The 24692-nt window shown below is 45.7% G+C and overlaps 2 protein-coding genes across 4 annotated transcripts in view; one reads left to right on the forward strand and one right to left on the reverse strand.

Annotated features, from left to right (window-relative positions):
* atg4b (autophagy related 4B, cysteine peptidase) overlaps nt 1-24692 on the forward strand; it is an 81636-nt gene that overhangs the window by 573 nt on the left and 56371 nt on the right. The window contains exon 1 of one of the 2 annotated variants that reach the window (XM_087993867.1): nt 24024-24162. The exons of the other annotated variant lie outside the window; for it this stretch is intronic. The gene's annotated coding sequence lies outside the window, so the exon portion shown is untranslated. Of the gene's footprint in view, nt 1-24023; nt 24163-24692 lie in introns of those variants that run through there. 2 annotated transcript variants of the gene reach the window in all.
* Nucleotides 13733-24692, reverse strand: part of LOC148148362 (uncharacterized) — a 65484-nt gene continuing 54524 nt past the window's right edge. Inside the window, exons 4-5 of one of the 2 annotated variants that reach the window (XR_015759238.1) lie at nt 21862-21956; nt 13733-13857 (exon numbers count right to left, since the gene is read on the reverse strand). The gene's annotated coding sequence lies outside the window, so the exon portion shown is untranslated. The remainder of the gene's footprint in view (nt 13858-21861; nt 21957-24692) is intronic. The other variant, XR_015759239.1, reaches the window with a different exon arrangement.

Here is a 24692-nt window from a genome sequence, read left to right on the forward strand (position 1 = left end):
CCCACACTGTCACCCCCCCCACACTGTCACCCCCCCCCACACTGTCACCCCCCCCCACACTGTCACCCCCCCCCACACTGTCACCCCCCCCCACACTGTCACCCCCCCCCACACTGTCACCCCCCCCCACACTGTCACCCCCCCCCACACTGTCACCCCCCCCCACACTGTCACCCCCCCCCACACTGTCACCCCCCCCCACACTGTCACCCCCCCCCACACTGTCACCCCCCCCACACTGTCACCCCCCCCACACTGTCACCCCCCCCACACTGTCACCCCCCCCACACTGTCACCCCCCCCTCACTGTCACCCCCCCCTCACTGTCACCCCCCCCTCACTGTCACCCCCCCCACACTGTCACCCCCCCCACACTGTCACCCCCCCCACACTGTCACCCCCCCCACACTGTCACCCCCCCCACACTGTCACCCCCCCCACACTGTCACCCCCCCCACACTGTCACCCCCCCCACACTGTCACCCCCCCCACACTGTCACCCCCCCCCACACTGTCACCCCCCCCCACACTGTCACCCCCCCCCACACTGTCACCCCCCCCCACACTGTCACCCCCCCCACACTGTCACCCCCCCCCACACTGTCACCCCCCCCCCACACTGTCACCCCCCCCCACACTGTCACCCCCCCCCACACTGTCACCCCCCCCCACACTGTCACCCCCCCCCACACTGTCACCCCCCCCCACACTGTCACCCCCCCCACACTGTCACCCCCCCCACACTGTCACCCCCCCACACTGTCACCCCCCCCCCCCACACTGTCACCCCCCCCCACACTGTCACCCCCCCCCCACACTGTCACCCCCCCCCCACACTGTCACCCCCCCCCACACTGTCACCCCCCCCCCACACTGTCACCCCCCCCCACACTGTCACCCCCCCCCACACTGTCACCCCCCCCCCACACTGTCACCCCCCCCCACACTGTCACCCCCCCCCCCACACTGTCACCCCCCCCACACTGTCACCCCCCCCACACTGTCACCCCCCCCCACACTGTCACCCCCCCCCACACTGTCACCCCCCCCCACACTGTCACCCCCCCCCACACTGTCACCCCCCCCCACACTGTCACCCCCCCCACACTGTCACCCCCCCCACACTGTCACCCCCCCCACACTGTCACCCCCCCCCACACTGTCACCCCCCCCCACACACTTTTTTTCCCCCCCCACTCTCTCCCCCCCCCACTCTCTCCCCCCCCACTCTCTCCCCCCCACTCTCTCCCCCCCCACTCTCTCCCCCCCCACTCTCTCCCCCCCCACTCTCTCCCCCCCCCACTCTCTCCCCCCCCACTCTCTCCCCCCCACTCTCTCCCCCCCCACTCTCTCCCCCCCCACTCTCTCCCCCCCCACTCTCTCCCCCCCCCCTCTCCCCCCTCTCTCCCCCCCCTCTCTCCCCCCCCCCTCTCCCCCCCCCTCCTCTCCCCCCCCTCTCTCCCCCCCCTCTCTCCCCCCCCTCTCTCCCCCCCCCACTCTCCCCCCCCCACTCTCCCCCCCCCACTCTCCCCCCCCCACTCTCCCCCCCCACTCTCCCCCCCCCTCTCTCCTACCCCCCCCACTCTACCCCCCCCCACTCTACCCCCCCCCACTCTACCCCCCCCACTCTACCCCCCCCCACTCTACCCCCCCCCACTCTACCCCCCCACTCTACCCCCCCACTCTACCCCCCCCCACTCTACCCCCCCCCCACTCTACTCCCCCCCCCACTCTCTCCCCCCCCCACTCTCTCCCCCCCCCACTCTCTCCCCCCCCACTCTCTCCCCCCCCCACTCTCTCCCCCCCCACTCTCTCCCCCCCCCACTCTCTCCCCCCCCCCACTCTCTCCCCCCCCCACTCTCCTCCCCCCCCTCACTCTCCCCCCCCCCACTCTCTCCCCCCCCCACTCTCTCCCCCCCACTCTCTCCCCCCCCCACTCTCCCCCCCCCACTCTCTCCCCCCCCACTCTCTCCCCCCCCACTCTCTCCCCCCCCCACTCTCTCCCCCCCCCCCCCCCCACTCTCTCCCCCCCCACTCTCTCCCCCCCCCACTCTCTCCCCCCCCCACTCTCTCCCCCCCCCACTCTCTCCCCCCCCCACTCTCTCCCCCCCCCACTCTCTCCCCCCCCCACTCTCTCCCCCCCCCACTCTCTCCCCCCCCCCACTCTCTCCCCCCCCACTCTCTCCCCCCCCACTCTCTCCCCCCCCCACTCTCTCCCCCCCCACTCTCTCCCCCCCCCACTCTCTCCCCCCCCCACTCTCTCCCCCCCCCCACTCTCTCCCCCCCCCACCTCTCTCCCCCCCCCACTCTCTCCCCCCCCCACTCTCTCCCCCCCCACTCTCTCCCCCCCCCACTCTCTCCCCCCCCCACTCTCTCCCCCCCCCACTCTCTCCCCCCACTCTCTCCCCCCCCACTCTCTCCCCCCCCCACTCTCTCCCCCCCCCACTCTCTCCCCCCCCCACTCTCTCCCCCCCCCACTCTCTCCCCCCCCCACTCTCCCCCCCCCACTCTCTCCCCCCCCACTCTCTCCCCCCCCACTCTCTCCCCCCCCACTCTCTCCCCCCCCCACTCTCTTCCCCCCCCACTCTCTCCCCCCCCCACTCTCTCCCCCCCCCACTCTCTCCCCCCCCCACTCTCTCCCCCCCCCACTCCTCCCCCCCCCACTCTCTCCCCCCCCCACTCTCTCCCCCCCCCACTCTCTCCCCCCCCCACTCTCTCCCCCCCCACTCTCTCCCCCCCCCACTCTCTCCCCCCCCCACTCTCTCCCCCCCCCACTCTCTCCCCCTCCTCTTTCCCCCCCCTCCTCTTTCCCCCCCCTCCTCTTTCCCCCCCCTCCTCTTTCCCCCCCCCTCCTCTTTCCCCCCCCCCTCTCTTTCCCCCCCCCTCCTCTTTCCCCCCCCTCCTCTTTCCCCCCCCTCTCCTCTTTCCCCCCCCTCTCCTCTTTCCCCCCCCTCTCCTCTTTCCCTCCCCCTCTCCTCTTCCCCCCCCTCTCCTCTTTCCCCCCCCTCTCCTCTTTCCCCCCCCTCTCCTCTTTCCCCCCCCTCTCCTCTTTCCCCCCCCTCTCCTCTTTCCCCCCCCCTCTCCTCTTTCCCCCCCCTCTCCTCTTTCCCCCCCCTCTCCTCTTTCCCCCCCCTCTCCTCTTTCCCCCCCCTCTCCTCTTTCCCCCCCTCTCCTCTTCCCCCCCTCTCCTCTTCCCCCCCCCTCTCCTCTTCCCCCCCCCTCTCCTCTTCCCCCCCCCTCTCCTCTTCCCCCCCCCCTCTCCTCTTCCCCCCCCCCTCTCCTCTTCCCCCCCCCCTCTCCTCTTCCCCCCCCCTCTTCCCCCCCCTCCCCTCTTCCCCCCCCCCTCCTCTTCCCCCCCCCTCCTCTTCCCCCCCCCCTCCTCTTCCCCCCCCCCTCCTCTTCCCCCCCCCCTCCTCTTCCCCCCCCCCCTCCTCTTCCCCCCCCCTCTCCTCTTCCCCCCCCCTCTCCTCTTCCCCCCCCCTCTCCTCTTCCCCCCCCCTCTCCTCTTCCCCCCCCTCTCCTCTTCCCCCCCCTCTCCTCTTCCCCCCCCTCTCCTCTTCCCCCCCCCTCTCCTCTTCCCCCCCCCTCTCCTCTTCCCCCCCCCTCTCCTCTTCCCCCCCCCCCCTCCTCTTCCCCCCCCCCTCTCCTCTTCCCCCCCCCCTCTCCTCTTCCCCCCCCCCTCTCCTCTTCCCCCCCCCCCTCTCCTCTTCCCCCCCCCCTCTCCTCTTCCCCCCCCCCTCTCCTCTTCCCCCCCCCCTCCTCTTCCCCCCCCCCTCCTCTTCCCCCCCCCCTCCTCTTCCCCCCCCCCTCCTCTTCCCCCCCCCCTCCTCTTCCCCCCCCCTCCTCTTCCCCCCCCCTCCTCTTCCCCCCCCCTCCTCTTCCCCCCCCCTCTTCTCTTCCCCCCCCCTCTCCTCTTCCCCCCCCCCTCCTCTTCCCCCCCCCTCTCCTCTTCCCCCCTCCTCTCCTCTTCCCCCCCCCTCTCCTCTTCCCCCCCCCTCTCCTCTTCCCCCCCCCTCTCCTCTTCCCCCCCCCTCTCCTCTTCCCCCCCCCTCTCCTCTTCCCCCCCCCCCTCTCCTCTTCCCCCCCCCCTCTCCCCCCCCCCCCCCCCCCCCTCTCCTCTCTCCCCCTCCCTCCCTTCCTCGGACTGGTGAGTTCCAGTCCCACCTGCTCCAGAGTTGTGTAATAACATATTTGAATGGGCTGATTAAAACACAAAAATGACATGCTCCTTAAGTGCTACTGCTGGACTAGAAGGCTTGTGTTCAAATCCCACTGGCTTCAGAGGTGTGTAATAACATCTCTGAACCAGTTGATTATAAAAAAATAGGTTAAATTGAAAAAAAAACAAACGTTTTAGGGTCTATTGTGGCACAGATGAGCTTGGACTTCGCTTTGATTCAAATCCCACTGACTGTAAAGGTGTGTAATATTAGTTATGAAATGTTCCTTATTTAGAGATATGGGCACCATGAGTGTTGGGGTTAATTATTTTCTCCCTCCAGCTCTGCTTTGATTTAGTCCCTCCTCTTCTCCTCCTTCCTCTTTATGGTGAACAGTGCTTATAATTCATTTATTGTTCATGGGGAAAAAAATACATTCCTTGCCTCAATGGCTGTGGCAGCCCAGGTGCATCCAAAAAATTAGAAGCAGCACATGTACAAAGCTGAGGCAGTATCCATGTACTATCTATGTTTACTTGAGAGAAGATGAATTAATCAGGAGCAAAGACCGAACAAAAGCAATATGGTGGGCCTCAGTTCAGGGGAAGCCTCCAGCTTTAGATTAAGCGCAAGTTCTTTGTGGCAGTTGTTTTCTTGAGACTTTGCTGAAGATTGCTGATATTCGTGCTTTCTATTGTGAACGACTTTGGTGAATTTTCTTCTTTTCATTCTCTAATTTCGAATTGTAACTCTTCCACTTGATTATTCCCCCATGTATTGTTCCAGTTCCTGTCAAGGTGAATGTTTTCACCGTTAATCATAAGACCATCTCCTTCAGCTTTAAATGTTATCTTTACTATGTCCGTACTTGCATATGAAAACACCCATTCGTTCTCTCTCTCTCTCTCACAGCCCTTGCATTGACTATATTCTTAGATTAGATTAGATTACTTAGTGTGGAAACAGGCCCTTCGGCCCAACAAGTCCACACCGCCCTGCCGAAGCGCAACCCACCCATACCCCTACATTTACCCCTTACCTAACACTACGGGCAATTTAGCATGGCTAATTCACCTGACCTGCACATCTTTGGACTGTGGGAGGAAACCGGAGCACCCGGAGGAAACCCACGCAGACACGGGGAGAATGTGCAAACTCCACACAGTCAGTCGCCTGAGTCAGGAATTGAACCCAGGTCTCTGGCGCTGTGAGGTAGCAGTGCTAACCACCGTGCCACCCCCTTGCTACAATTATGCAGTGTCTTGATGAGACCACACCTGGAATATTGTGTGCCACTCCTGTTAACTTATCTGAGGAAAGGTGTTCTTGCGATAGATGTAGTGCAACAGAGGTTTACCGCTGATTCTTGGGACAGTGGGACTGATGTATGAGGAAAGGGTAAGTTGGTTAATACTATATTCACTGGAGTTCAGAAGAATGGAGGGGGTCTTCTAGAAATCTATAAAATCCTGACAAGGTAGATGCAGGAAGGATGTTCACAACTGGGGGAGGAGTCCAGAACCAGGCATCACAGTCGAAGGATACAGGGTAAACAGTTTAGGAACTGAGATTAGAAGAAATTTCTTCACCCAGAGAGTGGTGAGCCTATGGAATTCACTACCACAGAAACCAGTCAAAGCCAAAACATTGTATGACTTCAAGAAGGGGATAGATGTAACACGAGGGGCTAAAGGAATGAGAGGATATCAGGGAAAGCCATCCTATTGAGTTGGATGATTAGCCATGATCACAATGAATGGCAGAGCAAACTCAAAGTGCCAGATGGCTTACATCTCCTATTTTCTATATTTCAATGTTAATATCAAGCGAAATTTCCACAAAAGTTTCAATTTTTTTGGATCTCTACTTTTCTGATGATCTGTGTATAAACTTCCCATTTAAAGAATATAGTAGCTTCTGTTTTTAGGTATAAATATTATGGTGAAATGTAGGTAGGTGTTGTCATTTAAGTTAACGACAGAGTCCAAAAATGGTGTGCTTTTTTTCCTTCCATATCTGATTTTGCCTTCTATATTCTGTAAACCTATTCACCTTGGTCCCTTCCCAGCAGCCTGCCTTGAATTTGAGGGCAAGGAGTTTCTCAAGCTGCCTGCTCTTTTAATTGCAGGCACATCCATAGGAATAGGAGTAGGTCATTTAAGCTCTTTATGCCTCCTACTCTTTTTTTTAATTCTTTCATTGGATGTGGGCATTGCTGATGAGAATTTGTTGATCATTTCAAACTGCCCTTGGAAAGTTCATAAGATATAGGAGCAGTGTTAGGTCATTCGGCCCATTGAGTCTGCTCTGCCATTCGATCGTGGTGCTGATCAGCTTGCTGCCTTACAGTACTGCAGTCTGTTTGGTAGGAATGAGTGATTGCTCAGCCATTTCAAAGGGCAGTTAAGAATCAGCAACATTTCGGTAGGTCTGGAGTCATGTCAACCAGACCGAGAGGAATACGGATTTCCTTCTCTGCAGAACATTCATGAGCTAGGTGTTTTTTGTTAAACAACAGTTGCTAGTTTCTTAGCACTATTACTAGCTTTAAATTCCAGATTTATTTTAATTTAAATTACATCAGCTTCAATATTTGAATGAGTCCTCAGATCATAAACCTGGGCTTCTGGATTGCTGGCACAGTAATATTACCAGTACACTGCTGTCTCCTCTGTATTCCCTGAGCTAGTTACATGTACTTCCTTTTGCCCCATGTCTATTTTGCAAATGTAACTCTATCAATCAGAGCATTAAAACTCTGTAATCTTGCAGTAGCTGCAATTTGCAAGTTCCAGAATTTTATAAATCTACATGGACAGAAATGTTTCATAATCCCCTGAAATTTGGATTATGCTTCTTAGATTCCCCAACCAATGGAAAGAGTTCTGCTATAAATGCTCTATCTGTTCTACTTAATTTACTGAAAACTTAATTTAATATAATAAATTCTAAGGAATTTGTGTAAACTCTCATTTAACCTTTGAAGTCCACAGGTCATTTTGGTAAAAAAAAATTTCTCCCTTCAAGATCATTATATCTTTCATGGACAGAGCTGTTTTCAGGACGTCAGCTGTGGTCTAACTAGGACTTTTAATAATTAGTGCTCAATAATGGTCACTTGCATTCTGTTCCTCTAGAAAAATGGCCAGCATTCCATTTGCCCTTTTTAATTAATTCCTGACTGCATTTACAATTTTTAAAAAATGTATGTGGGGTCCTGGCCGGTCCGGGGCCCCTTGGGAGAGGAATCCCGTGTGAATACTGGTTTTGTTACGATTTGATGTTAATACATTCCGAGCATGTATCTCACTACCCAATTTCTGTGTTATCCATTGGTTTTTTTTCCTCCTCTTTGAATAATGTAAGAGACTTAATTAGTTGTAGATTAGATTAGTAGTTAGTTGAGTTTTGTTTTTTTTCTCTTTTTTGTTTGATAAATTTTGGTTATTTATTTAAGATTTAATTGTATATCAATGTTTATACTTGGGTTTTTTAAATTTGTAAACTTGTAAAAATATGTTAAATTTTCAATAAAAATAGCTATTAAAAAAAAATGTATGTGGGCCTCTGAGACTTCTGGCTCTCAGTTGATCCCAGCATTTCACTATTTGGAAAGTACTCCATTCTATTCCTTTTTAAATATAAAGTAAATAATTTTATATTTACTTAGATTTGGTAATGATTTGTCCAATTTATTTCTTTAATGTAATCTGTTAATATCTTGATTGTATGCTTTCATCTATAATGCTTATTATACCAATTATGTTGGTGCAATTGGCAAATTTAAATAGATGGCTTTCAAGTCTGTCATCTAAAGCACTAACAAGTTTCTTGAATAGTTTACGACCAACTCGTATACCTGTGCAGTACCACTAATCACATCCAACAAATTGAATATCTACCATGCAATTTCTTAACTAGTCAATAATTTGTCATCAACTTTCAACTTCAGCGAATAATCTGTTAAGTGGGATTTGATTAAATGTTCTCTAGTTTATTTTGGGATGGGAATCTCGGAGGTCACTCAAATCGGAAGGGAGTTAAGCTGTGAACAGAAAGTCGAAAAGCTGTGATGGAGACTAGAAGTCAGGAGAAGCCAAACATTGTGTGTCTGGAATGAAGACTAATGTTTTTTTTTAAAAAAAGTGAAGAGTGCTTTACCTGAAGGCATGTAGCATTTGAAACAAGATAGATGGTCTAAAAGTACAATGAGGGAGAATTTGTTCTGATATACTTGTCATGTCATGACAGGTGAACAGAATTGGAAACTGAGTATTTCAGGATATTCTGTTTCTGAAGAATAAACCAGGGGGAAAAGGAGGTGAAATGCTGATCATAAGAAATTGGATTAGTATATCAGTGAAGGGGGACTTTGGATTGGAAGAACAGTGTGAGGAATCTGTTTGCATAGAACTAAGAAACAGCAAAGGGCAGCAGACATTGATTGGAGTTCTTTATAGGCCATCAAATAGCGATATTATGGGGCACGGTATAAATCTGGAGATGAGAGAAGCTTGCAGCATGTGAAACTAAGTAACTATGGGTGATGTCAATCAAATGAGCACCAAAGCTTCTAGATTGTCTTGGGGAGATTTACTGGAGCAAATCTCGTAGAGCATACCGGAGGATAGGCTATTTTGGATTTAGCATTATGTAGTGGAAAAGAACTAATTTCTGTGAAGGAAACTGTAAGGATGAGTAACTACATGATAGAATTTTACATTGTTTGAAAGTGAGGTGGTTTAATCGAAATCAATTGTCTTAAATTTGAAGTAGGGAAATAATGAAAGTGTGAGGCACAAAGTTGGATGAGGTGGGAAAATACATTAAAAGGCATGACTTACAACAGCAATCAACAGTCTTTGAAGAACTATTACAAGGCCTACAGCAAGTATACATTCCTTCAAAGTGCAGAAAGTCAAGGTCAGTCAATCATAGCTAAGGTAAGGATTACATAAGGTTAAAAGAAAAAGCATATAATTGGGACAGAAATGAGGATTGGGAAGTTTTTGTAATGCAGTAAAGAAGGATCAAGAAACAAATAAGGAACAATAGAATAGAATGCCGTCTAGCAAAAAACATAATTGACTAAAATCTTTATAAAAAGGAAACATTTGGCTGAGACAAATGTGAGTCTATTAAAAGCAGAGTCAGGAGCATTTGTAAAAGGGAGTAGAAAAATGGCAGACTGGATAAATGCCTACTTTGTATCTAGTTTTCACTGAGGAGGGTACAAGAAGTATCCTAGAAATCCAAGTGACTAGGGAAAATGAGATGTCAAAGAAAATGAATAAGAAGCTTGTGCTGCAAATTTACTGTGGTGGTAGTTGATAAGTCCTGGGAAACTGTCTACATCCCAGAGTGTTGAAGTAGGTAGCTATAGAGATTATTGATGCATTGGTAATCATCCAAAATTCCACTGATTCTGAAATGGATCTTGCAGATTTCAAATGTCACCCCACTATTTAAGGAGCAAGAGGAGAAAAGGAATTGAAGACCTATTAATCTTACATCAGTAGTAGGCTGAAGGCTAGAATCTCGCATAAAGGATGTGATAAATGAGCATTTGGATAAAAATAATCTGAGTATAGCAGCATGGAAGTTCCAAGTCATTGCAGATAGCAAATTGTGGTGGACTTTGTTTTGAAAACATTACTGACACATTGATTTTCCTTTATCCATTTTATGTCTGAATTTTCAGAAGACTCTTGGTCAGGTCTTCCACAGGACGTTGGTCAGCAGAATTAAGGTACATGGTAAGCAGGTAATATACTGGCACAGACTGAGAATTGACTACAGAAACAACAAGAATAAATAGGTCATTCTCGTAGTGGCAGATTGATTCTTCCCGGTATCCCACTGGCCACAATGACTTGGATGTGTGAACCACCTGTAATATTTCTAATCTTGCAGATGATGCAGAGCTAAGCCAGAATGTATTGTGAGCGATGTTCCCTCTAACTTTTTCTGCTGCAGTATGCACTGATAAGGAAGATTGTACTGGAGACCTATGAAATGCATGCATAGCAGCTTCTGGAACAGGTTGGTTTGTGGAACTCGGGGAAATTAGTTGTAAGGACAATATATAACATTTTCAGGAGGATCTCGACAGACTTGGTAATCAAGCAAGAACGTGGCAGATGGGAGTATTGAGGCCATCACTATTTTCTTCATTTTTGGTTTAGAACTGAGTGTTGCAGTTGAGAATTGGACTTTGAACAGCAGCTAGCCACATAAATACTGTGGTTAGAAGAATAGGTCAGAGGCTAGGAATCCTGCAGCGAATAAAATACCACCTGACCCCACAGAAGATTAAACACCATCTGGAAGGGACAAATTAGGAGTTCGATGGAATGTTCCTCATTTTTATGGCCGGGTATTACTCCAAAGATACTCCAGAAGCTTGATAGCGTAGTGGATAAAGCAATCCACTTAATTGACCTCATGCTCATACTCTCCAACACCAGTGCATGATAACAGATGCACTGCAGTAACACACAAAGGCTCCTTAAACAGCACCTTCTAAACCCATGATCACTGCACACCAGAAGAGCAAAGACAGCAGATACATGACAGTACCGCCTCCTGCTAGTTCTCCTCAATGTGTTTGGGAATACATCACTGTTCCTTCAAAATCCTGGAATTTCCTTCCTAACAGCATTTTGTGTTTACTGACACCAAATGGATTGCAGTGGTTCAAAAGGTAGCTCACCACCAGCTTCTCAAGGGCAGCTATGGATGGGCAATAAACGTTGGCCCAGCCACTGATGCCAATATCCCCTGATTTGAATTTTTAAAAAAGTGTCAGCTCACTTGGGCTCTCAGAACATACTATAAAATCACAAACTCAAATGTTTTGATACTCTCACACAGGTGATTAAGAAAAGTAGAGATGTGAAAACTCGCTCTTGAGGGAATAGTTCAAGAGCAAAAAATAATCAACAAAGTTAATGGAATTCCTTTATATCCCTTGATATCCCTTTATATCTAGGGATTTGATCATAAGGATGCAGAAGTCATGCTGCAGTTTTATATATATAAAACCCTGGTTAGACCCCACTTGAAATACTGAATAGATTGGGACATTGTACCTTAGGAACGATTGGAGGGAATACAATGTAGATTTATAAGAATGTTACCTTAACTTCAGGAGTTATGAGGAGTGAATCCACAAATTAGGCTTATTTTTTCAAATTTAGAAGGTTAAGTGGTGATCTATCAAAGTCTTTGAGATATTAACAAGAAAAGACAGGGTGAATGAAGATAAATGGTTAGGGATTCTACAATCAGGGGCCATAGAGTCGTACAGGTATACAGCATGGAAACAGACCCTTCGGTCCAACCCATCCATGCCGACCAGATATCCCAACCCAATCTAGTCTCACCTGCCAGCACCCAGCCCATATCCCTCCAAACCCTTCCTATTCATATACCTATCCAAATGCCTCTTAAGTGTTGCACCACTTCCAGCCTCCACCACTTCCTCTGGCAGCTCATTCCATACACATACCATCCTCTGTCTGAAAAAGTTGCCCCTTAGGTCTCTTTTATATCTTTCCCCTCTCACCCTAAACCTATGCCCTCTAGTTCTGGACTCCCCGACCACAGAAAAAAGACTTTGCCTATTTACCCTATCCATGCCCCTCATAATTTTGTAAACCTCTAAAAGGTCACCCCTCAGCCTCCAACGCTCCAGGGAAAACAGCCCCAGCTTGTTCAGCCTCTCTCTATAGCTCAAATCCTCCTACCCTGGCAACATCATTGTAAATCTTTTCTGAACCCTTTCAAGTTTCACAACATCTTTCCGATAGGAAGGAGACCAGAATTGCATGCAATATTCCAACAGTGGCCTAACCAATGTCCTGTACAGCCGCAACATGACCTTCCAACTCCTGTACTCAATACTCTGACCAATAAAGGAAAGCATACCAAACTCCGCCTTCACTATCCTGTCTACCTGTGACTCCACTTTCAAGGAGCTATGAACCTGTACTCCAAGGTCGCTTTGTTCAGCAACACTCCCTAGGACCTTACCATTAAGTGTATAAGTCCTGCTAAGATTTGCTTTCCCAAAATGCAGCACCTCGCATTTATCTGAATTAAACTCCATCTGCCTCTACTCAGCCCATTGGCCGATAGGGCCAGGCCATTCAGGAGAGAGATTAGGGAGCATTTCTACACACACATGGTGTGAGACGTTTGGAACACTGATCCACAAATGGGTTCTGGATCAGTTCATTTTAAATCTGAGATTGACATCTTTTTATTAAGCCAAAGTATTAAGGGATATGAGTCAAAGACAGATACAGGTATATGGGGTTAGACCACAGGTCAACCATGATCTTATTGAATGGTGGAATATGCTGAAGGGGCTGAGTGGCCTACTGCTGTTCCTGCGTTGCCAAGATAAAATGGAAAGGTGGTGAGGATTGGAGCGGAGAGTGGTTAATGAACAGGCGTTAGAGGACTTAGCTAGATAAGCAAATCAAAATTAGCAGTGCTGAGTGGAGATATTGGTTGTTATATCCAAGGAATGCCTTGTGAACTATAACTAGTACAGAAAGTGATGTGATGAATAACTTTGCACTTCAGAATTTTGCCATTATTTAACTTTGAATTGTAATAAAACTTAAATGGTTGTAGCTGCTACATTTCAGTTTGTTTCTGGAGGTTGGAATCCTTTCTAAACAAACATATAAGACTGCAACAAGTGAATACTTGAAATGGATGAACAGAAGTGTAAAGAATAATGGAGGGCTAAGTAAGAGGCATATGTTGACAGCAGTCAAATTAGGAAAGCAAAACGGAAACCTTCAAATTAAGTTAGCGTTTGGAATGTCCACCAAAATAATATTGTTTACAGGCCTATAGATATATTAAAAAAAAGTGTCTTGGAATAGGACCAATAGGGATAGATAAGTAAGATCACAGGTAACAACCGAGCAATGGCATAAATATGTAGTAGAGTATTTACTAGGAAGATTGGTAGACATGCTGAATGGTTACATAAGCAAAGAAATATGTGCAGTCAAACTTATTTTCAACAAGGGGAAGCTTTGGATCAACTAGTGAACTGATCAAATCAGGACTAACTGTTCTGAATGGATTGCATCCAAATATTTCAAAAGAAGCTAGGAAAAAGGCATTGCTACTCATTTATTAATTCAATAAAAAAGACGCAGTACTAGAGAATTACTATGTAGCTCATATTCATATATTTAAGAAGGGGGGCATATGATGTCCAGGGAGTTATAGACCATTCACCTAACAATCTTGGTAGGGAAGGTCAAGGGAGGCAGTTCCATGGGAGTACCACCTCTTGCTAGTTCCTCTCCAAACCACACACCATCTTCACTTGGAAATATAACCTAACTATTGCTGTGTGAAAATCCTGTGATATCACTTTCAGTGTACCTATTTCCCGTGGACTGTAACAATTCAGAAAAGCAGTTCACTGCCACCATTTTGAACGCAAATAAGATTGGGCAATAACTGCTGACTGAGCCAGTGACATCAAGGTCACATTAATAATTTATTTTTTAAAAAAGATAAAACTTCTAAAATATTTCAGCCGATGGCCTGGATCAAGAATGTCTGAATGGACCCAGGACAGTCTGGAAGGAGGGGTCATTCTGAACAGCCAGAGGACTTGGTCCATGCTGGTACTAACGACATGGGCAGGAAGAGAGATGAAGTTCTGCAAAGGAAATTTAGGGAGTTAGGTAGAAATTCGAAAAGCAGGACCCTAACATTTTTTCTTATTTTAAGGCAAAGTCAAGTGCTGTGTTCCAGATGCAATTCAACTGTCAAACTACTTGACATTAAGCAAAACACAATTAATTCAAACACTGTATTAAAAGACGCCAAAATAAGGAAGAACTTAGGATAACTTATTTGAAAACTTAACAGAATAATAGGTACAGTAATGAATTAACTGTCCCAATATAGTAACATTCTATAAGCACACCCTTTAGTAAGTAGGCAAATTCAGAGAATAGATTTTGTCTTGCATGTAATCCAGCAATCTAGGAAGAGAACTCCCAACTTTTGACTCTAATCAAGGGAGGTAAGGATAACTTCCATTTCTTCAAGCCCAAAACAGCAGCACTACTGAAAGCTTGATCGCACTCACTCAGGCTGCTCCCTCTTTAAAAATAACCCAAATCCTCACAAGTTGTTTATGTTGCCAGAGACTGCTCTTCACCTCTCGTTCAATTTCTCTCTTAAAAGAAGCCAGGACAAAATACACCTCTTAAAGCCACAGCATTGTCACAGTTTTTTGAGGAAGTGACAAAAATGATTGAAGGTAGGGCAGTGAATGGTGTCTATGTGGGCTTTATTAAAACATGTCACGCGTTTCCTTATGGTAGGCTGGTCCAGAAGCTTAAGTCATGTTGGATCCAAGGTCGGTTGATAAGTTGGATACAAAATTATCTTGGACTTTGAAGGTGGCTGTTTTTCCAATGAGGTCTGTACCCATTAGTGTTCCATTTGGATCAGTGATGGGAATCTCTTAATAAAGGTGGTCTGATTAGTAAGTTTGCAGAAGACATGAAAATTGAAGTTGTGGATAGTGAGGGATACTGCAGGAAAAAAGAATCAGTTGGAGAGTTGGGTGGAGAAATGGCAGATGGATTTTAATCTGGACAAATGTGAAATGATGCATTTGACCTCCCAAAATGTAAGAGGAAAGTATACAGTCAAAGGTCCTGCCACTAGGAGCATTAATATGTAGAGGATCTTGGGGTGCAAGTTCCACTGCTCCCTGACAGTGATAGCATAAACAGATAATGTGATAAAGAAGGCAATATGGCATGCTTGCCTTCATCTGTCAGGACACTGAGTGTAAAATTTAGCAAGTCTTGAAGCAGCTGTATATAAAACTTTAGGAGTATTGTGTGGGGTTCTGATCGCCACACTATAGGAAGGACGTGGAGGCTTTAAAGGTAGTGCAGAAGAGATTTAGCAGGATGTTGGCTGGATTGGAGTGTATTAGCTATAAGGAGAGGTTGAGAAAACTTGGATTATTTTTTGCTTGGGAGACAATCCGATAGAAGTGTATAAAATTGTGAGAGGCACAGATAGGGGAGAAATGTCAAATGCTGGGGTTGATAGGCTTAAGGTGAAAGGAGGAAAGTTGAAAGGAGATATGCGAGGCAATTTTTTTTACAGAGGGTGATAGGTGCCTGGACCACACTACCAGGGGAGGTGGTAGAAGCAGGGAGGATAGCAATATTTAGGAGGCATTTAGATATGTGGCCAGAGAGGGAACAGAGGGATATGGACCAAATGCATGCAGATGGGATTAGTTTAGAATGGCATATAGTTGTCACAGACATTGTGGGCTGAAGGACTTGTTCTATCGGACTGTGCTGACCATAATTTACAGAATTCATAAGATTTAACTTGTCTCCATGCGGCATGATCTACTTGATAACCCTGTAATAGTCTTACAAACTAGGTGCCATGTCAAATATACAGCCAGGGAACAAAAGCATTTCCAATTGAAATTTACTGGAAGTGCAATTAAATTTTACTTTTACACCAGGTTCCATTCTGAGGAGCGTCATCATGTTTTGAATACTCTTGATTTGTACCATGTACAATCTATATCAGACAGATGTGTGTGTTCGTGACTTGCTGTAAGAAATTGGTAATATCTGATATATCTGCTACGTTAAAAATGTAACAATCTAGTTTGTGATTTCTGCATGCCCCATTTTTATAAATAACATTCAAATTTGTGCAAAACAACTAGCTTATAGTCACACTGTTTAAATTTAGTATGAAATGCTTTGTTACATTAAAAGTATTATATACATTTGTACTAATTTCACTAACTGCAATACAGTTGTTCTCTGATTAGATAGATCAGTCACTGTAATTCGACCTCTGCAAATTTGCATATAAATGTCGAAACGCTTTTCCAGAAAGATCTGTATGTTTACTTTCCCTTAGCCTGGCAAAATGAGGGTTTCAACATCACTGAAGTTTGAAACACAATATAATTGGGTGATTAAAATTGCCTATTGAAATATTCTTGTGTGTGAGTAATTTTGTTAACATTTTACATAAAGACCTCAGTCCCCCTCAAACTTGGTATTGAAGCTGATATTTGAACCCATAACTATATTGGCTTCAGGGAGGTAGCATAGCGTTGGCATGTGCAGAATCTTCCATCATGAGTTAGTCAGATTTGATCAAAAAATATTAGACCAATTAATATCATAACTGCTTGAGGAATAATTTTTCAGGTGATTTTTGATCAATTGATTACATTTTTAGCAGAGGGGTGTTGCACATGTTAGAGCCCTTTCCACCTATACCAGCCAAGAGAGAACTTCAAAACCTTACTTTTCCTAAAAATGAGTACAAGCTGCACCAAGAATCTTTTAAATATTTGAAAATAAAACTTTGGGTAATAGATCACACTGGGATGTGCTTATAAATATAAGGGGATCTGACACTTGCAGTGCTGTACCTGAGTTGGAAGCACTTAATGTGGATACTAGGGTGCTAGGAGTTGAAATGGTTCTCTTATGCCAGTGCAGATATGCCTCATTTAATGAGCACAATGGACTGGAAGTGAGATGTTCACTTCGTAGCAGGTGATGCTGATGGAAGGATTGGTTGCAGTTTGTTTCATAGGATTCTGCACTAATTGGGTTTAGATTTGTTTGACCTTGAATAAGATTGCAATTTATGTATTATCCTTAACTATTAATTGCACAAGGAATAAAAGTTATGAACTAATTATTTTGCAACATTCTGTGATAATTCAGGCACCAAATTATTTGAAACTCTAAGCATCACAAAAATTGAACCATCTGTTTGGAGGTTTGAGAGGAAGATTAAAGTATGATAGGATGCAGTTTACGAGGCTCTGCAGTGTATGGTTTGTTCATTGAGGAAGCTCACTCTCAGTAGTTCCTCACCTTTTGATTGTTTTAAACTGAGATTATTGTAAGATGTTTGTAGCTTTTGTCAGGCATAAAAGTAACTTGTATTTAAGCCTGGAATGTTATTACATGGTTTTAAAGCTTTTGAACAAAATGGGAAAGTAAAACTGTACTGAGCCTGTTGCAATAATGTGTACCATTAATGACCATACTGTACCAATAGTCTAGTCATGAATTGCAAGTCGACATTGAGGACTGTGGTTTCTGATCTTAGCTGTAACCTCAGTGATTCAGATTATGGATATCTGTTTCCAATCTGATGTGCAGGTCTCTAGATAGTAGGTGCTTAATGTTGAGAGATGTACTTACTGTCACTTGGGCATCACATGGTGAATTGTCAGCATAGAAGTGAATTCTCAAGGCTTCTGTTATAGGGCCGCAGAGCAAGGAGTCCAATGTGATTCAGTGGGAGCTGAGTGCTTCGTGAAGTGCAACTGGGTTTAGACAGGAGTCCCTCTGTACTATTGAAAAAGCAACAAATATCTTAAAGATTATAAACTGGGCAGGCTGGGGATAAGGAACTATCTCAAAATCTGTTTCTTTTGCTGTAATTTCATAGTGGAATTTGGTATTTTTGCTTGTGTAAATTGCCAATTAGAAAAAGAAAAGCAGCAAAAAAAAAATTGATAGTAATTGCAGTCACAACATTTACTGCGGGTGGAAAACTCCATGGTGTAGTTTTTGTGTACTAATTTATGAAGCTGTTAATGGTGAATGATAATTACTGTTTGTGCAGCTGTATATCCCTGATGCTGTCTCAAGAACATAATCATGATATGGGAAGCCTAGTTTGAACAGTAAATCAGAGGGAGGTAAGCAATGCAGGTAATGTAGCAGTTGATTTAAAATTACTTGAGAAGCAAGAAAGGATTTCTGTGGCGCACTTCACAGCATGAGATTGACCCAAAGTGCTTGTCACCAATGAAGTACCCTTTTAAACTGAAGTGCAAAGACATTTAATCACTATTGTAAATTTTGTGTTCACTCATTGAATACGAGCATTGGCTGGCCAGCATTTATTGCCTGTTCCTTGTTGTCCTGGAGAAGGTGGTGGTGAGCTGCCACCTAGAATGTATATGCTGTAGGTAGACCAACAATGCTGTTAGGGAATTCCAGGATTTGACCAAATAAACCCAAAGGAACATTTCCAAACCAGTGTGGTGAGTGGCTTGAAGGGAAGCCTGCAGGTGGTGGTGTTCCCATGTATTCTGGATGGAAGTGGTTATTGGTGAACTTCTGCATCTTGTAGATAGTGTACACTGTTGTGACTAAGCAGTGGTGGTGGGTGAATTGGATGTTTGTCGATGTGGTGCCAATCAAGTGGGCTGCTTTGTCCTGGATGGTGTCAGGCTTCTTGTCTTGTTGGAACTATACTCATCAGGCAAATGGCAAGTATTCCATCACACCCCTGACTTGTGCCTTGTAGATGATGGACAGGGTTTGGGGACTCAGGAGATGGGTTACCTGCCGCAGTATTCCTAGCTTCTGACCTGCTCTTGTAACCACTGTATTTGTATGGCGAGTCCAATTAAGCTTCTGGTCAATGGTAACCTCAGGATGTTGATAGGGGATTCTGTGATAGTAATACCATTGAATCAAGGCTCAGCTGTTAGATTGTCTCCTCTTCAAAATGATCATTACCTGCTATTGTGTGGCATGAATGTTACTTGCCACTTTTCAGCCCTAGCCTGAATATTGTCGTGGTTTTATGTTTGAATATGGACTGCTTCAGTGCCTGAGGAGTCGTGATGGTTCTGACCATTGTGCAATTATTGTCAAATGACCCCACTTTTGACTTCGATGGAGGGAAGGTTGTTAATGAAGCAGTTGAAGATGTTTGGGCCCAGGACTCTGAGAAACTCCTGCAGAGATGGCTGGAACTGACATGACTAACCTCCAACTATCTCAACCATCTTCCTACATGCCAGATATGATCCAACCAGTGGAGAGTTTTTCCCTGATTCCAGTTTTGCCAGGGCTCGTTGATGCCACTCTCAGTCAAATGTGACCTTGATGTCAAGGGGTGTGACTTTACCTATGCAATATAAGAAACACTGCAGTCATTCTGCACACGTAAGATCCCACAATAATAATTTGATAATATGTTTCACTGATGTTTGAGGAACAGATATTGGTCAGACTCTTCTTTTCGATGAATGGTGCCATCTTTTATGTCCATCTAATAAGTCATAAGGGCCTCCATCTTAGTGTGATTACAGCAAAAAGCTTTCTTTTGCAAGCAGTACAGATGTTTCGTAGTAAGTAGGGACATACGGATCATTGGGTGGTTAAATGAAGCAGGAGCACACAGGTATGTTAATATTCAGTGGAAGAATTATGTTTAAGACTGTCTTTTCTGATTTACACTGTGGCTGTATACACTCTGCAATTTTTGTTCAAATTTCCAGCATTAGTTTTTTTGTTTTGCTTTTATTACTTGTGTAGCTGTGCTTGATCGTGACTTTCAATCTTTGTATCATTTACAGCCACTGTGGCTGTGTCAACTCTCAGGAAGCTGTTCATTAAGTCCTCTTTGCTCTAGAATGTTTCAATTATTCATCCACCTTCCTTCTTAAAAACCATTAGAGATTCTGTGTCTGTGTCATAGAGATGTATAGCACGGGAACAGACCCTTCGGTCCAACTCGTCCATGCTGACCAGATATCCTAACCTAATCTAGTCCCGTTTACCAGCACTTGGCCCATATCCCTCTAAACCCTTCCTATCCTTGTACCCGTCCAGACCCTTCTTTCACCTTGGTGAAGAAAAATATTAAAGGTGTCAGCTGTCTCACTCTTAAATATTATGATTAACCTGTATTCAATATCTATTTGTGGTAATGCATTCCACACACCATAATCACCCTTTGTCTTTCTGGGCCTGAACTGCATTTGAGATTTTATTTCTCCATTTACCACCTATTGGGGATAGCCTTCCAACGTTAAATTTACAAAAGAAGCCCAAGCCCCTCATAACCAATTAGTAAAAACCAATTAGTATCAAGAAACAGAACAAAGCAGACAAATGACCAAAGTTCAGTCAAAACATTTGGTCAAAAGGGTTAGGTTTAAAGGCACATCTTAACAGCAAGATAGAAAGGAGCAAGTTTTTCGAAGAAACTTTATATGTCTTCATAACTCAGGGCACCGGATGGACACGAACAAAAACCAAGCGCTTAGGAGCCAAGATCTCTGAGAGCAATATCTCTAGGAGTTGTGGGTCTGGAGAGAAGAAGTTACAGGGTTAAAATCAAATATGAGAGTTTTGAATTGGAATATCAATCCCATTTCACTCATGTCATGGCTTTGCAAAGTTGGAGCACTGAAGAATTCTGACTGATGATTAAAAATAAATTATTCTGCAACAGACCCCATACTGAAGCATTTCATTGGTGAATATATTCAGGGCATTAACACAAACTTCAATGAATTTTATGGCAAAGCAAGGGCACAACATAATTTATGTCCAAGAAAAGGTACAGGAAAATATTGAAAGCAAAGAAACCTCTCAGGTTCACTTCTTCCACAGGCATTTAATCCAACTTGCTAAACATTCATTCATCCCTGTAATGCCATTACTCAACACTGACCAACCGCTGTTCAAGTGACATCCAATCTTAGTTAAAAATAATACCTCTGTCCTGATGGTCTTCATCTTTTTTTTATTTCACTAACATGGGTGGGTTACCTCTGGCAAGAGGAGCATTTATTCTCCACTGCCAATTATCTGCATCACTGTGGTTTGCTTGACTATTTCAGAGGTCGGTTCAGAGTCAACCACATTGCCCTTCCATCCACTATGTGGTCTTAAATTGATGTCCATATTTATTTAATTCACCAAGCAGTGGAAATAGTTGTTATTTTACTTGTTTAATTTACTTTCATTATTATGGTTCTTCACTTAACTTTCTCAGTTCGACTGGGAAAAGGCTGTTTCTTCCATTTTCCTCTCATTACTTAAGTTTCTTAACCTGCAGCCTATCGTTCATTCTTTACTGCATTTTTTTTCCCAATGGCTATTACATCCTTTCTACAGTATGTTGCTCAAAATTTGGCACAGTATTCGAACTCCTATCTAACCAAATATTTGTCAATGTTTTGCGTTACTTTTGTGCGTTGGTACTCGTGCTCCTGTTTATGAATGCTGCAGAAAACACCTCATGATGAATGCACTTAACACTGTTACTTTCATTTCAACCAGATGGAATGATGGCGGTGGGAATATTTTTGCAAGTTTACAATCTTGTGATATTGCTTTGAAGTGCTAAAAGATCTATAAATATATTGCGCAGCATAAAAGCACACCTTTTGCTTTTATTGTGTAGCTTTGTTAAAACTGTAGTGACCAGAGACTTATAAGAGCTTTTGGAGAGAGTGCAGATAACAATAACAAGAACCGTTCCACTGATAAGGGACATCGATTTTATGGGTAGAGCTGCAAGAGAAAAGGCAAGAAGATAGGAAAGAGCGCTGAGAGCTAAAGGACAGTGTCTTAATGCAATTGGCAAAAGAACCAAAGACAACATGAGGAAAAATTTGGCTACATAACAAATGTTTAATTTCTAAACTATGGTGACTGAGATTGTGGCTTTCAAAAGGGAATTGGACAAGCATTAAAGGGGAGGCAACGAGCAGAATTACAAGGAAAAATCTGGGGAGTAGATCTAATTAAATTGTTATGCAGAGAATATAATGTGTTGAACAATATTGTGCTGTGACCATTCTATAATTCAATTCTCTCACTGTGTCTCTGTTCCTCTTTCCAACGACCAGACATTCCTCTGACCACCTACGCTTTTTGATCTTGTTGACATTCCAATTATATAGCGAGATCCAACCTATAAAAATTGGGCATCCTGTCAGCGTTTTTTTTAAAGCTCCCTTTATGAAATATCATACAGCATCTGAGGAGCAAGAGAGTCAACCTTTCAGGACGAAGGGTCATGCCTGAAACATAGACTCTCTTGCTCCTCAGATGCTGCATGACCTGCTGCACTTTTTCCAGCGTCACACTTTATCGACTCTGACTTCTCTAGCATCCACAGTCCTCACTATCTCCTTTGTGAAATATAATTTTGAGGTATTAGGAAAGTTCCACTCTGTTTAGGCTGATGATAAATTCCCTTTAATCCTGCACTGCAGTCATGACTGCACTTCCAACACATCATTCATTATTTATGAAATGCTTCTGAATATTCAAGGCTGTAAGCTGTAATTGCAACCACTCCCCACCTCTTCCTCCGCTACATTGATGACTGCATTGGTACCACCTCGTGCTCCCGCGAGGAGGTTGAGCAATTCATCAACTTCACCAGCACATTCCACCCTGACCTTAAATTTACCTGGACCATCTTGGACACCTCCCTCCCCTTCCTGGATCTCTCCATCTCCATTAATGACAACCGACTTGACACTGACATTCTTTACAAACCCACCGACTCCCACAGCTACCTGGATTACACCTCTTCCCACCCTACCTCTTGCAAAAATGCCATCCCGTATTCCCAATTCCTCCGCATCCGCTGTATCTGCTCCCAGGAGGACCAGTTCCACCACAGAACACACCAGATGGCCTCCTCCTTTGGAGACCGCAATTTCCCTTCCCACGTGGTTAAAGATGCCCTCCAACGCATCTCGTCCACATCCTGCACCTCCGCCCTCAGACCCCACCCCTCCAACCGTAATAAGGACAGAACACCCCTGGTGCTCACCTTCCACCCTACCAACCTTCGCATAAACCAAATCATCCGCCAACATTTCTGCCACCTCCAAAAAGACCCCACCATCAGGGATATATTTCCCTCCCCACCCCTTTCCGCCTTCCGGAAAGACCGTTCCCTCCATGACTACCTGATCAGGTCGACGCCCCCCCCTACAACCCACCTTCCCATCCTGGCACTTTCCCCTGCCACCGCAGGAACTGTAAAACCTGTGCCCACACCTCCTCCCTCACCTCCATCCAAGGCCCTAAAGGAGCCTTCCACATCCATCAACGTTTTACCTGCACATTCACTCATATCATTTATTGTATCTGTTGCTCCCGATGCGGTCTCCTCTACATTGGGGAGACTGGGCGCCTCCTAGCAGAGCACTTTACGGAACATCTCTGAGACACCCGCACCAATCAACGACATTGCCCTGTGGCCCAACATTTCAACTCCCCCCCCCCCCCCCCCAACTTTGCTGAGGACATGGAGGTCCTGGGTCTCCTTCACGGCCGCTCCCTCACCACCAGACGCCTGGAGGAAGAACGCCTCATCTTCCGCCTCAGAACACTTCAACCCCAGGGCATCAATGTGGACTTCAACAGTTTCCTCATTTCCCCTTCCCCCACCTCACCCTAGTTCCAAACTTCCAGCTCAGCACTGTCCCCATGACTTGTCCTACCTGCCTATCTTCTTTTCCACGTATCCACTCCACCCTCCTCCCTGACCTATCCCCTTCATCCCCTCCCCCACACCTATTGTACTCCCAACTTTCTCCCCACCCCCACCCTCCTCTAGCTTATCTCCACCTTCAGGCTCTCTGCCTTTATTCCTGATGAAGAGCTTTTGCCCGAAACGTCGATTTTACTGCTCCTCGGATGCTGCCTGAACTGCTGTGCTCTTCCAGCATCCCTAATCCAGAATCTGGTTTCCAGCATCTGCAGTCATTGTTTTTACCTAGGTTTTCTAGTTTATTTACTACTTGTCAGTGGAATGATTAGTTGTGGAAGGGTAGGACACAGGAGGCATATGAACTGCATTACACTTTTCTGTTTGAGAAAATGATGGCCGACGCTGAAACCAGACAGTGGCTTAACTCTGTAAAACTGAATGTCAAGAAAATCAGATCTTGGGATGCAATAAATAATCAAATTGAGATAGTGACATAATATTACTCGTTTGTAAATAAATTGTAGGTGTGTCCCCACTTGATGGACTGTTTAGAATCTTTATCTGGAAATTTCAAGTGAGAAACTATGGCTATTGAAAGAATGAGGGAATAAAGGGACTGGATTGTGGGCAATGTTCGTGTAAATTGCCCAAGTTCTCATCAGGAAAGGTAAGATTGAGGTGTGGTATGAGTGTTGATTTTAAATTCTAAAGGGTCTAGATAATTGAGAGTGAGTGCGTCAGATATTTTCTGTTGTGGCCCGATTTGATATCCCATCACTTAGAATCATAGAATCCCTACAGTGCAGGTAGAGGCCTTTCAGCCCGTCATGTATGCACCGACCCTCCGAAAAACATTGCCTTCGCCCCCACATCCTGTCCCTGTAACCCTGCATTTATCATAGCCAATCCACCTAGCCTGCACAACTGTGAACACCGAGGGGCAATTTAGCATGGCCAAGCCACCTAATTTTCGCATCTTTGAACTGTGGGAGGAAACCTATGCAGACACTGGAAAAATGTGCAAGCTTCGTGTCGACAGTCACCTGTGCTGGAATCAAACCATGCCAGTTTAATATAAGTTCAAAGTAATCCAAAGTCTGGAAACAAAGCTCTCTGCCTAATCTATGCCAGTGGCTTGGCTCCCACCACTTTGCTTGTCAATTTGTAAGTGGAACCAGCATTAAGTCAATACGTGTG

Source organism: Chiloscyllium plagiosum, unplaced genomic scaffold (genome assembly GCF_037043375.1).
Source record: "Chiloscyllium plagiosum isolate Xiang-an unplaced genomic scaffold, Cpla_swu_hap1 HiC_scaffold_13, whole genome shotgun sequence".
NCBI classification, from domain to species: Eukaryota; Metazoa; Chordata; class Chondrichthyes; order Orectolobiformes; family Hemiscylliidae; genus Chiloscyllium; species Chiloscyllium plagiosum.